This window comes from Lissotriton helveticus, chromosome 11 (genome assembly GCF_964261635.1).
Source record: "Lissotriton helveticus chromosome 11, aLisHel1.1, whole genome shotgun sequence".
Lineage (NCBI taxonomy): Eukaryota > Metazoa > Chordata > Amphibia > Caudata > Salamandridae > Lissotriton > Lissotriton helveticus.
In genome coordinates this window covers 604781023-604797099 of record NC_136072.1, presented here as the reverse complement: position 1 = coordinate 604797099, position 16077 = coordinate 604781023, and the positions used below count along the sequence as shown (strand labels likewise).

Genomic DNA, 16077 nt, shown 5'->3' with positions numbered 1-16077 from the left:
TTGACTAAAAAGAGGTGGAACTCCTTGGAATGAACAACCCATAAACTCTGAATCCCACTATGCTCCAAAGGGACAGGTATAACCCTTAGGTGTTTGGAAACGCAGAATAAGGTGGTTAGGCAACCTCATGGTCTTTGACCAGAGGCGGCAATAGCTGAGACAATAAAACCTTCAAAGCCGCCCCAAAAGAACAGCTCCTGGGCCCAGTTCTCTTGAAGCATAATTACATCAAACTGGGTAATACCTTTTAGCCACTCAGGGCCCAACAGCTTTGCCCTAATACCAGCTAAATTCCAACAAAGGAAGCCAATAGATAAGTTCTGTGAGTAAGTTAGTGCTTCAGTGAGAAGGCTAATCCTCATTGGTCTGCTTATTTTGGGGCTAGTGCTTAGAGTGTCTGGGAGTTAATCCTTGTGGTTGAGGTCTGAAAAGGGAAAAAATCTCTTCAAGGTGGAGATTCAAAGCTTCACTGCATCCTGAGTCACATGGGGATTCCCTACTGTATGTCAGGGCTGTAGGTGCCTATAAAGGAACCCTAGCGGGAATATCTAATACCCACATCCAAGGGATGCTGGTGTTTATTGCTATGGATCAATCACCTAGCCAGGAACCTGACGTACAGTTAATACCTACGCAATCCCCTTCCAGAATTTTGGCAGCCCACCCAACTCTACTTCCAAATAATATGTCCCTATACTCACTAATATGAGAATTACGGCACCGTCAGTTTGTTTTTTGTTTCTGAGATTGGTGGTGGATTCCTCTATATTGGAGCTGGAATTTGGAACCCCTGTCATGATTGCGACATATAGACAGCCCTCCTGCGGCAGGTTAAGACGTGGCAAATCTCTTACATGTTTAGGCTGAAGGTGCCCTCCTAGGCCCTATACAGGCCCTTTACCAGAAGGGTTAACCAAGGCCCCCTGAAATGGCCCTCCACTAGTCGAGGAGGGCTCACTGTCACTAATATGTAGGGGGTGGCTAAAGAATAACAGTATCATCTTGAGGTAAACCTTTGGACCAAACAGGAGGTATTTGAATAAGTGGATTGGTCAGTGCCCCAGATGTAGCAGGGAGTATAAGTTGGACCACACAGGTCCTGTAGAAGAAAGAACATTAGTGTTGGTAACATTTTGGGCAAAGCAAGGACAACAGCTTTAAGGTTATGCAGTCTCTACACCAGAGGGTGACACACTGTTCAATGACAGACTTAAACTTGTCTAGAATAAGGTCCCAGGGGCTACCTGAGCATCTTGAGGGTCCGCAAGCAAATCTCGGTTGCTAGTGACTTGAGGCGGAAGTCTGCTGTTGACTGTTTGTTTCGGTTGGGGCTTTCTTTTTGCAGAAGGGGCACCTTCGCTATTCAGGTTTCCACATGCCTCATTCCCTATAGAGGATTTATGGTCAACAGGCACCGTCCTAAGGGGAGCAGTCAAATCCACGAGATCAGGGCAGGCAAGGAGGACTGGCTTGGAATGGCAATGCAGGACTAGGGCCCTCCCCTCCATCCAAGGATAATCACCGCTCCGCAAGGTCAATTCACAATCACCCCCATTCCACGAGCTAGAGAGGGGTCAAGGTAGTACCCTGAGATGGCTTATTAACAGGGTCTTTATCCCCAGGCAGTTTGCGCTTATCCATGCTAGTCGCTTGACAATCCAGGAGCAACAAAGTTAAGATTGCAGAATTATGACAAGGATAAAACACCCAAGCAAAAAGACGCTAACTTTCAGAACGTAGCTCACAGCTTGTAGATGGAAATGCTGAAGCTAAAAGAGGGGGAGACCCAAGCCCAGTCTCCTCCGGTCAATAAAGGGCATAGAAGAGCCCGTTCTTAGCTCGTGCCAACACCAGGGTGCATCTCATGCTACGGGTCCTGGGCAGCACTTCAATAGAGGGCTCCTCCTCCCAGGTTGCAGCAAGGATTGCTGGGGGAACTTAGTCCCATGCCAGCAGGTCTGGGTAATTAGCTGGGCAGACTGGCGGCAAAGTCTCTGGAAGCGCGTCCCACGTCGCGGATCCCATGCAGCGCTTTAATAGCGTGAATTACCAGCCCCCTCCTCCTAGGTTGCAGCAAGGCCTGCTGTGGGGCATAGTCCCACCCCAGCATGTTAGGGTAATGCATAGCATGAAATAGCGTTTGTGTATAATAAAAATACTTTTCCTTTTTAAAAGAAAAGGCACTGACCGGGAAGTAATTGACTGAGTGAGGTTGTGTATCAGTTAGCAGGGGTTACTAACCCACACCACCTCCCCTGAATAGTCCTTGGACTGCTCTGATTCACTACCCTGAGAGTGCTACAATAATGTACTTAGTTCCCAGTAAAAAAGACAATTGTGGACTTATTAATTGTGAAGGAATCATATCCTTTGCGACTAATAACCCAATTGTTTACAATAAGGGCAACATTTGCTCCCAAAAATTTGACAGTGGTCAATACCAATTGTAACTCAAGAGTTGCCGATGACTTCAATAGTTCCTCAGCAGTTACACAAAATGTATTCAAATCAATGGCTAGTAATAAGCCCCTCCACCCCGGGGGCTCTTTACAAAGGGTGAAAGTTTTACATTTAGACAATCAATAACAATCTCTCTTGCAGGGTTCTTGGAGCAGCATTCCTTTATGCTTGTATAGGTCCATCCAACCTCGCCATATGGCTCTTTGGGCCAACAGTGTTCCACAACACAAAAAGCCGAATATTTGTATTTCTTGAAGATGCCTCTAAAGTGCTTCATATGCAAACATACAGCCAAATTGTCATCTTTTGGAATCTACATATTATCATTCCCATAATGCTCAAAGATGGCTGAGCATACATTGGATACCACTGCAGCCATGTCTGTGCTCTAGAACACTCACAGAAAGCATGAGGTTTGGTGTTGCTTCGGCATTCCTTCTTTGCTGGACATTACTCTCTCAAGCTGTTGTCAGCCCATAAAGCATCAGATGACGTTGTAATGACTCTTACTTGCAGGGCCATACAGAGTACTTTAATGTTTAGGAGAGATTTGATGGAAAATCAGATATTCAAAAATCGCTATTGAAAATTGGTGCAAATATACACATCTAGCCAGATCACCTAACTTAATACAAATTCTACTATCCTTTCAAGACATTTAACTTTCAAGATATCCTCACTCTTGTCACAAACCTCCCTTTATTAATAAGCCTCCTTAGGCACCCCTAGGCTTGGTGGGTAAGTTATTGGGTCAGTTATACTGCTTGCTGCTTTGGCCTTCAACCCATATAATGCAGACTGCAAAGGGATCGCACTCTGTTTTACATTATTAATTGCATTAGATTCACACACATTATGTTCATTAACACTACGTGCATTTTTAACAAATAATTTCATGATAGGGTAATTTACTGAATTGAGCAAAATTTTATTTTCCTTGCCTTTCTTTTCCCTTCTGTCCTTTTTATGTCTCGCCTCGGCTGTGCATGCGCTGTCTCTTCGAGACATGCTGTATCTATTCTATGGGCTTTCATCACACCCGACGATTTCCGCTCATTCCTTCATGTGCCTCTCTAAATTCCTTTCTTTTCATTGGTGAAACGTTGGTATTTGTCCTGCCTGTGGGTGTGTTTATCACTTTCATGGCTACTGCCTCTGCTACATGTCCCCGTACTCTTTTGTTTACTTATGGTTTGTTTGGTGCACTTGTCCCGCTGCAGATTATTGCTTGTTTTATTCTGTTTGTGGGCTTTTGTTCCTGTACGCATCTACGGCAGTTCAACCATTGCCGTAGTACAGATCGGCATTTGTAAGGCATTTGTACTTTTGCTTCTGTTCTGTATTTTGTTTTGATTTGCCATTGTTTAATTTTATTTGTTCAGATCGCATGCTTTTTATAGGCACGGGGAGAGCTGGTGCTGAGTCTCGAACCTCAGTTCCTCAGTCCAAAAGTCGGCAGCTCTATATGTTAAGCCACATCCCCTCACACCCCCTAACTTGAAAAGCAAACTTGTTTTTCCCTGTCTCTCTCTCTTTGCCTTCTCTCATTTACAGATGGGTTATTTGTTTTTCTTTTATATATTTTCTTCCTCTCACAACAGCCTCTGTTTTAAAGGCACCAGGAAAGAAGGGAAATTGTAGACAAAAAAAACAAGGTTGTTGTGTTTGAGAGGGAACATGGGAAATCTGCTCTGCCTTCAGCCAGTGGTGAAGGGGAAAAAAGCAAAAAGAGGCCAGAAGAAGAGTGCGAGTCCTTCTATGGCCTGCCAGGCCACCACTCATTGCCACCCCCTCCAGTTGCAGTGCCCTTCCTCCACCCTCAAACTTGCTAAGGATGCCACTAGCAGCCTGGCGATGGATGAATGTCTTGTGTGCAGTGCGGGTAGTACGTTGCTTGCGAGGTCCCTCTGCAGACCCCCTCGCTGGTCTTATCCAGTCCTCTATGCATGAATGGCCTGGGTCGCCCCTCTGAAATGGACGTTGTAAGATGCTGGGCCCGAATGACATTAAGGCCTCCGGGGGGTATATGGGCTAGCATGGGGGTCGTAGCACGCAGAGACCACACATAGACTACGCCAGTCATGTAGTAGGAAGTGACGCGCCCGAGCGGCCTCCCTTCATTAATTAACTCCCCGCAGGCCACGCCTGGCCTGCGGACGTGGTGGATGTGTGAGGGGTAACTACTAGACTGATAACTGTTACATCCCTATCCAACTCAGTTCTTTTGTCAAAACATTTTCTCAACATGGTCATACCAATTCAAATACACATATTCAGTCCCACACATGACTGTGGTACTTGCGTGAGTCCCAGCTTGTGAGCTTCTGTTCTTCAGCAGGCATAGTCTCTCAGCCGTTGGCTCGGGTGGGGGTTCGGCCTCAGGCTGTATCTTTGGGTGGCGGTACGCCCTCCCGTTCCGCTGCGGCCGGAGTCATCGGAACAGACTCGATATTGCGGTGAGGGGCTGAGTCCTGGGGCTTCACCGACTTTTGCCACTCGCCGAGTTGTCCACCTGTTCCTCAGGCTCGCCAGTGGCCGGAGGACTAGGGGGGTTGCTGACAGTCTCTTGGCGTGGTGCTGGAGGAACTTCCTTGAACCACAAAATGTTGCGGGACACCTCCTCCGCTCCTCTACACGCCGTTACCATGGAGCCATGGTTGGCGGTAACTGTCCAGGTGCCCAGCTCATAGGCTGTTTGGAACTTCCCTCCCTGACGCCGGCTCCGCAGGATGACAGTCCCCCCATGGCTAAGCCTCCTATGGGTGGTGCGGCGTTGGACACTTGCATCTTGGTTCTGTCGCACTCTTCTCTCTTGCGCTTCCTCGACGTCCAGTTGAGGCGGTGACGATCCAGGACAGGTGGGGCGTAGGTCCCAGCAGGGACCATGGAGCATGAGGGCCCACGGGCTTCACTGAGTGGTACAGTGAGGGGTGCTCCGGTATTCTCTCAGGAATTCATGGAACCTCTGCTCGGGGTCTACTTGTTCCACCACCGCTATGCGGAACAACTTATTCAGAGTCCGCATGAAGCGTTCAACGTCCCCGTTAGCCTGGGGCCATTGTGGGGTGATGCGGCGATGTGAAATGCCTCGTTGTTGGAGGAAGGTGGCAAACTCGGCCCCTTGGAATGGGGGACCGTTGTCACTGCGTACTTCTTGAGGAAAACCAAACATGGCGAAGACCTTTTCTAGGACTAGTCCAACGTGGTTAAAAACCGTCGACGTGACAGGTTCTACTACGGGATATTTAAAGTATGCATCTACGATGACAAAGGGTGTGTTTTCCTCCTGGGAAGCTTCCAAAATCCACACTTACTTTGGACCATGGGATGGTGCAGGCCTCTTCAGTGATAACCGGGAGAGGTTTCTCTGGGCCGCTTGTCAGTTGGCACAACGAGCACCGTCGCACATACTCCTCTACCATGTCTTCAAGTTCTGGGAACCAGACTTTCTCTCGCATCCGTGCTTTCAGCTTGGTTATCCCCTGGTGTCCTCCATGGGCTAGTTGGACGGCCCGGTGCCTGAGGCTCTGCGGGATCACTAGCCGTGGTCCTCACAGCAGGATGCCACTGCTGGTGGCCCTCAGTTCAGGACGGACCCTCCACATTTTTGTTAGGGTCTCTCGATCTTCCGGGGTCCACAAGTTTGACTGGTGGAGGTAGTTTGTCCATGCACATTGTTGCACTGCGGCCAGTGTCCTGGTATAGACGGAATCGGTGGCAGCCACCTCTCGTACCTGAAGACATGCTCTGGGGGCATGATGCCAGAGCTACCAGGTGGACGTATTCTTCGACGTCTTCATCCTCTTCTTGTCTCTCGGACTGGACTGGGTGTCTTGAAAGGAAATCAGCCGGGTTCTTGGACCCTGGGCGGTACACCACCTCCATCTCATACGGTTGTAGCTGGACGGCCCAGCGTTCAATATGCGGCGGTGGATGCGGTGCTGTGCCTTTGAAGAGGGGCAATACAAAAGGGGATGATGGACGGAGCGTTTGAGCAAATCAAACACTCACCCCCAGTCAACTGATCTGGGTTTAATCCATCACCATTCTTTAGCTCACTCAGCCACCCCAGTTCAGACATGGCCAAATGCAAATCAGTCTGACCCTGTGCCTCATGGGAACAGTCCAGCCCGAACTGCCACGCCATAGGGGCACCAGAGGTTGATAGTCCGTGACCATGGTGAATGGCTGCCCGTGGAGGTACAGATGGAAATGGCTAAAGGCCCACTTGATGGCGAGCACTTCGCGCTCGATCTGGGCGTACCTTGCTTCCGTGGAGGTGAGCGACTTGCTGGAGAATGTCAGGGCGGCCCACTGGCCTGGCTCACGCTCCTGAGCCAACACTGCTCTGAGTCCTACGGGGCTTGCATCGACCAATACTTCTGTTCGCTTTGCAGGATCGAAATATGCTAGTGTGGCTTCCCCTAGGAGGGCATCTTTTATCCCTTGGAATGCTTCCTCCTCCTTTGGGCCCCAGTGCCAGGTGGCATCGGCTTTTGTGAGTGCTCGCAGTGGCTTGCTCCGAGCGGCCAACCCAGGTATAAACCCCCCACAGTATGTGGCCATTCCCAGAAAGCTCCGCACTTCCGTCGGTGTCGTCGGTGCGTGGGCGTCCTTGATGGCTTGCGACTTTCTCGAGTCTGTCTGTATGCCTTCTTGGTTGAATATGTAACCGAAAAACTCGAGGGAGGGCTGGAAGAATTGGCACTTGTCCTTATGTAGGGTGGCTCCGTGGTCACTGAGGCTTTTAGGGTGTTGTGGAGATGTTTGTGGTGACCCGCGGCTGTTGTGGAGTGAATGAGGATATCATCGCTCACGTTCAACACTCCTTGTAAACCTGATAGTAGCTCCCGTATTGTATTTTGGAAACCCTCGGCTGCCGAGGATATTCCAAAGTTCCAACTTTTGTACCTCCTAGGTGGGTGCTGAAAGTGGTGATGAATCTGCTCTCCTCTGACAGGGGTACTTGGTGATACCCGGCATTCAAGTCGATTTTTGAAAACCAGTTCTCTTTTGATTGCTTTATTTGGTAGCCGCATATCAATGCACAGGTGTATGGCTTCTGGCTATTTGGGTTTTTCCGCGATGACCATCGGGGATACCCATTGTGTTGGCCCCGATAACTTTTCAATGACCCCTTGCAAGGCTTCCAGTTCCTTCTCGACGAGCGGTCGCAGGTAAAAATGAACTCTCCTGTGTCGCAAGGTGACTGGGGTGACCGACTTGTCAATGTGCAGCTTGATGGGGTCGTATTTGATGCACCCGTGGCCTTTGAACAGCTCGGGAAATTGCCCAAGGAGCTCTTCCACCTGGTACGCCCGGATTCGACTCACGAAGGCGATTAACTTCAGATCTTCGGCATTGTGACTGCTCAGGAGGGTATCCGCTTCTCTGTCGATTACGTGAATTGTGGCCACCACCTCAAGATCGTCTGCCTTGATAGGTACCAAGATCTTTCCCTTCAGAGGCAGGGGCGTGTCTGCCCCATGGGTGTAGATTCTAATTTGGATGGTTCCACTAGAGGACGAGGGCGTAGGCTTTGGTATTGTTGTAGGCCCATGACGTTCACCGTCGCTCCTGTGTCAATAACCGCTTTCACTTCGCGACCTGCGCTATGCACATGGGCTGTGGTCGGCAGCGTTGCTTGAGTTCCCTTGCAAAAGACACAATGTATACTGGTGGGGTGTCTGTTACCGACAGCTGTCGAACGGCTCGTGTAGGTGGCTTTTGCCCTCTGATTTCTTGGTTTCTGTTGCGCCTCCTGCAGACAGATTCAAAGTGAATGGGTATTCCGCAATTGGTGCAGGTCTTCCCTTGGGCAGGACAGTCTTTAGCCGCGTGTGGCTCATGGCCACAGTATCCGCATCTTGATCTGGAAGTGTCTCCTTTTGTTCCTTTGAACGTGTTTCCTCTGGGCCTGGTCCTTATCGCATTGGCTCGCTCTGTCTTGATGGAGTCTGGCTTCGCATGGGGCTTGGTTAAGGCTTGATCCATCTCATTCGCCCTAGCTGCGGATAGGTCATGTGATCTGGCTAGTATCAGTATGTCTTCCAGTGTAATTCTTGGTTTGCGCAGTATGAGCCCTCGTAATGTCTTATCACGGCACCCTTGGATCAGTTGTCCCCTGATTTCTTTTGGCTGATCTTCGTCGGTGCACTTGCTGGCAAGTTCTCTGAGCTGTGCGCTGAACATGTCCATGGACTCTCCTTCCCTCTGGCGGGCTTGTCCAAGTTTGAAGACTTTGAAATCTGGATTTAGTTGTGGATCAAAATGACCCTTTAGTGCTGTCACTGCCGCATCATAGTCATCTGCTGCTCCTGTGTTGGGCAGATGTTGAAAAGCTTAAAGATCTCGTCTCCAGCATAGTGTAGTAGCAACGATCTTTGTACTGCTTCGCCCGTTTCCCTGGTTGCGACAAAGTAGTTGTTGAGGCGCTCGATCCATGTTCTCCACCGAGGAGTGGCTAACGCGTGATCTTCTAGCTCGCTGAAAGGGGGCAGAACCCCTGATGCTGTGTGCTGGAATGGGATGAGGGCTGGTGCAGCAGCGTTGTTGTCGTTCGCCATGGCGCTTAGCGGCGGGTGTTCTCGAACGTTTTGGGCGGTTCAGAACAAAGATGGCGTCGGGTGTCCCAAGTGGCATTTATTCGCGCTGTTCTCCCACTCCCTGGGCACTTTAGCACTTGGTTTCCCCGCTTTCTCCTTACTTGGTGTTCAGGCTGCTTCCTTGGCCCTTCTGTGTGCTCTCTTTCCTTCTTTGCTTTTTAGGGCTCGGGCCTCCCCTACACGCAGTGTAGGAGGAGCTTGCGAGCTCTTTAGTATTGAGAAAAAAAAAGTTTCAGAAAGGACTCCGGCTGGGACATTCCTTAGATTTTTATGGCATCTGCCTAGTGATTCGTCTTCGCTGTGCTGTGTATTCAGTAGCGTTGACGTGATAGGCTGTATGCAATGTACGCGTGCCCGAGTTGGCATTTTCTGTTCGCGAACGAGCACGGGAGAGTGATTCATCTTAATTAGGAGCTGTCAGAGTGCCCGTGTAATGCAATCCAGATGATGCGAACGCGTTCACAGCGGTGAGCGCGTTCAATGTTAAATGACGAGAGGCAGCAGGCGAGGCTCACAGAAGATGACTCATACATGCTCGTCCACACTGTAGTTCTTGTGTTTCCTGAAGAGTCTCATTTCCAAAGGGCGCCATTTCCTTCTTTTCCTCGCACGCTGGCTGCACTGCACTATTTTTGTCTTGTTTAAACGCTGTTAATAGTGCATCCTACTTGGTCTCACCCCAGCTGGCTTCTCGTCACGGGTGCAAATACTGTATTGATAACAATATAAGAGGTAATCAATACAGTGATTCTTAAATTCCCAAGAGGTGAATTTCAGATAATTAGCTCGCCTGTTCGTCATGGCTCTGACCTTTGGAAATAAACCTGCAACAGTCGTTGTCCTTGGTTTTCAAAAGCAAAATCACACGCGAGGCAGGGTCACTCGTAATGATTGGGGAACATCGACCACTTTTGCGGTCTGATAAGCCGGTGAAATGTTTTAATTAATTCAGTAGGGAAGAGGCTGAACACAGCTCAATAGTGCTGAATGAGTCCATTAAAAGCCACGCAGGCAAAATTTGAGCCGGTAAACATTCCCTTCTGGTGGGTTTCCGTGCTATTAGAACATTCCCATCTGAACTGCTTTGTCAGGACATCTTGAGAGCTTCTGTACTTCTACCCCCGCCCATCACAATCCCGGCGCTTTTTCAATATGCCGTCTGAATACCTGTTCCATTGATGGTCCTATAGAATTCAGATGCCAACCAATCAGCTCCTCAGAATACCTGTCCCATTGACGAAGCTCAGTAGAAATACTTCCTAACACAGGAGCGATCATGGAATAGCCACTAACTAAGGAGGGAACATCCGAGATCCTCTGAACCTACCTGTCTGGGTGGTCATCACTCGAGCTTTGCATCGCAACAGCGCTGTTGACAACTACATATTGTGCTCGACATTCTTGTGCCGGGGACTATAATAGTCACAATTTGTATGTAAGTAAATCTAAGCATCAAAGTTACAATGTCAGCTAATTCGTCTGCTAGAATTCCTATGCCAGGAACTTGCCCATCACTGTTCCTGTTCTGGCACCCTGACCCTTGGAATTTCAAGGCAAGTTATATAAGTGGCGACCCGTCTCAGCTTTGTGAGCCTACAATAGCCAGGCATGTATAGTTCCAGTTATTGGTCACCATGGAATTAAAAAGTTTGTGATTGCGTCGAAACACGATAGGCAAAGTTAGCTCTGCAGCCATCCTCACTCAGGGGGGCACGGCACCTTGTTGGAATGTCAGTGCTCAAGTTGGATGGTCATGTCTTGTTCTCGTCTGGCCACTGACAAGTGCACGTGTTTTCTTTGAGGATGGGCATGTTCTCTGTAGAGAAATGGTCAGAATGTAGAGTGGGTTCCTATCGACTCTGCAGCGCAGTGTGGTGCATTAACGCTCCGGCTCTCTGCCCGCGGCACCCTTCGCAATCCTAGTGCCTTAACACTGTTAGTGCAAAATGTTTCAGCCCCTGCATGCTGGGCTTCGATGGTATGTCAGCAACGAGAGATGATGCCATGAACCATATGGAAATTCCTTAATGGGCTTCCTGGCAATGGAATAGTGTTAAGGAGTGTCGAAGCTTTCATTCTCAAAATGGCGACTTGGTACTTCATTCACCGAAGACATTCAGTAAAAAATAGAATTTAAGGACATTGAGAGTGGAGAGAACACTGGAAATGCTACACGTTGCTAGCAGACATCAGGAACTCGCTGCAGAAACAGGCATTGCATGAAGCCAACGTCTTTGGAAACCTTGGCAGTTTTACGATGTTGTGAATTTTTTATGCTTTTCCCTTATAAATATGGGACAATGTGTCTCAGAAGCTAAACTTGGAGAGGCAGTTGCTTAATGTGCTTTTGTGCATTAAAAAACAACTGCAAAGAAAAGCTCTGTGTACAATTTCCATCTTGGCTGTTTCGATCAGGTTGGAAATGATCTTGACCTGTGGCTCATATTTACACGGGCAAAGATGCAATTAAACTGAGGAACTTCTCCAACTTGAATGTCGGAATCCAGACACTTGGCAAAAGTAGCCTGTGTAAAAAAAAAACCAAAACTTTTTCCATACCCTTAATTCTGACCCCTCCCAGTGCAGAGGAAACGCCGAAGCTGTGCTTCACAAATATTGACAAATTCAGGTTTGCCCCCACCCCTCTGCATGCATCTTAAAGTTTACGTATAGAATTTATTTAAAATAATGTAATGTTTTTTAAAGAAATACTTACATTGACTAAAAGTTATTCACATATTTTGTAATAACAATATTTGTTTTATTTATATATACTTCTTAACATGAAATAAAATATATTTATGTTTAAAAGAAGGTTTCTACGGAGAGTGTTGCCGTACAACTGTTTGTCCGTGTGAGTGCAGAGTAGTGAGGGCAGAGTAGTGAGGGCAGAGTTGTGAGGGCAGAGTAGTGAGGGCAGAGTAGTGAGGGCAGAGTAGGGAGGGCAGAGTAGGGAGGGCAGAGTAGGGAGGGCATACTAGGGAGTGCATACTAGGGAGTGCATACTAGGGAGTGCATACTAGGGAGTGCAGAGTAGGGAGTGCAGAGTAGGGAGTGCAGAGTAGTGAGGGCAGAGTGCAGAGTAGTGAGGGCAGAGTAGTGAGGGCAGAGTAGTGAGTAGAGTAGTGAGTAGTGAGTGCAGAGTAGTGAGTAGTGAGTGCAGAGTAGTGAGTAGTGAGTAGTGAGGAGTAGAGTAGTGAGGAGTAGAGTAGTGAGTAGTGAGTAGAGTAGTGAGTAGAGTAGTGAGTAGTGAGTGCAGAGTAGTGAGTAGTGAGTAGAGTAGTGAGTAGTGAGTAGAGTAGTGAGTAGAGTAGTGAGTAGTGAGTAGTGAGTAGTGAGTAGTGAGTAGTGAGTGCAGAGTAGTGAGTAGTGAGTGCATAGTAGTGAGTAGTGAGTAGAGTAGTGAGTAGTGAGTAGAGTAGTGAGTAGTGAGTAGAGTAGTGAGTACAGAGTAATGAGTAGAGTAGTGAGTAGAGTAGTGAGTGGAGAGTAGTGAGTAGAGTAGTGAGTAGTGAGTGCAGAGTAGTGAGTAGTGAGTAGAGTAGTGAGTAGAGTAGTGAGTTGTGAGTAGAGTAGTGAGTAAAGTAGTGAGTGCAGAGTAGTGAGTAGAGTAGTGAGTAGTGAGTAGAGTAGTGAGTAAAGTAGTGAGTGCAGAGTAGTGAGTAGAGTAGTGAGTAGAAAGTAGTGAGTAGAGTAGTGAGTAGAGTAGTGAGTGGAGAGTAGTGAGTAGAGTAGTGAGTAGTGAGTGCAGAGTAGTGAGTAGTGAGTAGTGAGTAGAGAGTAGTGAGTAGTGAGTAGAGAGTAGTGAGTAGTGAGTAGTGAGGAGTAGAGTAGTGAGTAGTGAGTGGCGAGTAGTGAGTAGTGAGTAGAGTAGTGAGTAGAGTAGTGAGTGCAGAGTAGTGAGTAGAGTAGTGAGTAGTGAGTAGAGTAGTGAGTAAAGTAGTGAGTGCAGAGTAGTGAGTAGAGTAGTGAGTAGAAAGTAGTGAGTAGAGTAGTGAGTAGAGTAGTGAGTGGAGAGTAGTGAGTAGAGTAGTGAGTAGTGAGTGCAGAGTAGTGAGTAGTGAGTAGAGAGTAGTGAGTAGTGAGTAGTGAGTAGTGAGGAGTAGAGTAGTGAGTAGTGAGTGGCGAGTAGTGAGTAGTGAGTAGAGTAGTGAGTGCAGAGTAGTGAGTAGGGAAGTGAGTAGTGAGTAGTGAGTACTGAGGAGTAGAGTAGTGAGTAGTGAGTGGCGAGTAGTGAGTAGTGAGTAGAGAGTAGTGAGTAGAGTAGTGAGTAGTGAGTAGTGAGTAGTGAGTAGTGAGTGCAGAGTAGTGAGTAGTGAGTAGTGAGTAGAGTAGTGAGTAGTGAGTAGAGTAGTGAGTAAAGTGGTGAGTGCAGAGTAGTGAGTAGTGAGTAGAGTAGTGAGTAGTGAGTAGAGTAGTGAGTAGAGTAGTGAGTAAAGTAGTGAGTACAGAGTAGTGAGTAGAGTAGTGAGTAAAGTAGTGAGTGCAGAGTAGTGAGTAGAGTAGTGAGTAGTGAGTAGTGAGTAGAGTAGTGAGTAGAGTAGAGTAGAGTAGTGAGTAGAGTAGTGAGTAGAGTAGTGAGTAGTGAGTAGAGTAGTGAGTAAAGTAGTGAGTGCAGAGTAGTGAGTAGAAAGTAGTGAGTAGAAAGTAGTGAGTAGAGTAGTGAGTAGAGTAGTGAGTGGAGAGTAGTGAGTAGAGTAGTGAGTAGTGAGTGCAGAGTAGTGAGTAGTGAGTAGAGAGTAGAGAGTAGTGAGTAGTGAGTAGTGAGGAGTAGAGTAGTGAGTAGTGAGTGGCGAGTAGTGAGTAGTGAGTAGAGTAGTGAGTAGAGTAGTGAGTAGAGTAGTGAGTAGAGTAGTGAGTAGTGAGTAGTGAGTAGAGTAGTGAGTAGTGAGTAGAGTAGTGAGTAGTGAGTAGAGTAGTGAGTAGAGTAGTGAGGTGAGTAGAGTAGTGAGTAAAGTAGTGAGTGCAGAGTAGTGAGTAGAGAAGTGAGTAGTGAGTAGAGAAGTGCGTAGAGTAGTGAGTAGTGAGTGCAGAGTAGTGAGTAGTGAGTAGAGTAGTGAGTAGTAAGTAGAGTAGAGTAGTGAGTAGAGTAGTGAGTAGAGTAGTGAGTAGAGTAGTGAGTAGAGTAGTGAGTAGTGAGTGCAGAGTAGTGAGTAGTGAGTGCAGAGTAGTGAGTAGTGAGTGCAGAGTAGTGAGTAGAGTAGTGAGTAGTGAGTAGAGTAGTGAGGTGAGTAGTGAGTAGTGAGTGCAGAGTAGTGAGTAGAGTAGTCAGTAGTGAGTAGAGTAGTGAGTAGAGTAGTGAGGTGAGTAGAGTAGTGAGTAAAGTAGTGAGTAGAGAAGTGAGTAGTGAGTAGAGAAGTGAGTAGTGAGTAGTGAGTAGTGAGTAGTGAGGAGTAGAGTAGTGAGTAGTGAGTGGCGAGTAGTGAGTAGAGTAGTGAGTAGAGTAGTGAGTAGTGAGTGCAGAGTAGTGAGTAGTGAGTAGAGTAGTGAGTAGTGAGTAGAGTAGTGAGTAGAGTAGTGAGGTGAGTAGAGTAGTGAGTAAAGTAGTGAGTGCAGAGTAGTGAGTAGAGAAGTGAGTAGTGAGTAGTGAGTAGAGTAGTGAGTAGAGTAGTGAGTAGTGAGTGCAGAGTAGTGAGTAGTGAGTAGAGTAGTGAGTAGTGAGTAGAGTAGTGAGTAGTGAGTCGAGTAGTGAGTAGAGTAGTGAGGTGAGTAGAGTAGTGAGGTGAGTAGAGTAGTGAGTAAAGTAGTGAGTGCAGAGTAGTGAGTAGAGAAGTGAGTAGTGAGTAGTGAGTAGAGTAGTGAGTAGTGAGTAGAGTAGTGAGTAGTGAGTAGAGTGGAGAGTAGTGAGTAGTGAGCAGAGTAGTGAGTAGTGAGCAGAGTAGTGAGTAGAGTAGTGAGTAGAGTAGTGAGTAGTGAGCAGAGTAGTGAGTAGTGGGTGCAGAGTAGTGAGTAGAGTAGTGAGTAGAGTAGTGAGTAGTGATTAGAGTAGTGAGTAGTGAGTGCAGAGTAGTGAGTAGTGAGTAGAGTAGTGAGTAGAGTAGTGAGTGCAGAGTAGTGAGTAGAGTAGTGAGTAGTGAGTGCAGAGTAGTGAGTAGAGTAGTGAGTAGAGTAGTGAGTAGTGAGTGCAGAGTAGTGAGTAGAGTAGTGAGTAGTGAGTAGAGTAGTGAGTAGAGTAGTGAGTAGAGTAGTGAGTAGTGAGTGCAGAGTAGTGAGTAGAGTAGTGAGTAGAGTAGTGAGTAGGACATCACAGGCAGCAGCTGTGCAAGCTTCTTACACTCACAAGGAGACCACAGGCAGCTGAGGTGCAATCTTCTCCCACTCACAAGAACGACATCACAGGCAGCAGCAGTGCAAGCTTCTTACACTCACAAGGAGACCACAGGCAGCAGAGGTGCAAGCTTCTCACACTCACAAGAAGGACATCACAGGCAGTAACGGTGCAATATTCTCACACTCACAAGGAGATCACTGGCAGTACACACCACATGAACACACTCCATAACACATAGCAACAATACATTGGCATTTACAATGCCATTAGCTCAAACTCAAATAAATCCGAGCCCGATTGCATTTCTAATGCTTTTTTTTTGTAGCTGCCAATGCTTGATGGGTCCAGAGGCCAAATGGGGTTGGAGCTGCTCTACTCGGCAGAACCAGAGAGGCCTCGGGCAGTTCAGATGTGCTGCAGACCAGCGGGGGTGTGGCTTATGCAGGCAGCCCAGTCTGGGCCTAACCGACGCTGGGAGCCGGTGAATCTTCGTGCCGCGGGGGTGTGCTCCTTCCAGCGCGGCCGCCACGGAGGTAAGGGCGGCGCGCGTGCACACAGCGCACATACGAGGCAGCTTCGGTCTTCAGCGGTACACAGCTGTGCTGCCGCGCATGGGAGACGGTCGCACCACAGGGCAACGCAAGGTGCGAGCAAGGGTTGGGCCCCTTCCGCTCGTCGCCAGTGTAAGGTTCTGGGCCCTGAATGACATTAAGGCCTCCTGGGGGTATATGGGGCTAGCGC

The 16077-nt window shown here is 48.0% G+C and overlaps 1 long non-coding RNA gene across 1 annotated transcript in view; it reads left to right on the top strand.

Moving 5' to 3' along the window:
* Window positions 1–16077, top strand: part of LOC144791683 (uncharacterized) — a 206121-nt gene that overhangs the window by 43312 nt on the left and 146732 nt on the right. The window contains exon 3 of the long non-coding RNA XR_013602447.1: window positions 15662–15869. This is a non-coding gene — a long non-coding RNA (uncharacterized LOC144791683). The remainder of the gene's footprint in view (window positions 1–15661; window positions 15870–16077) is intronic.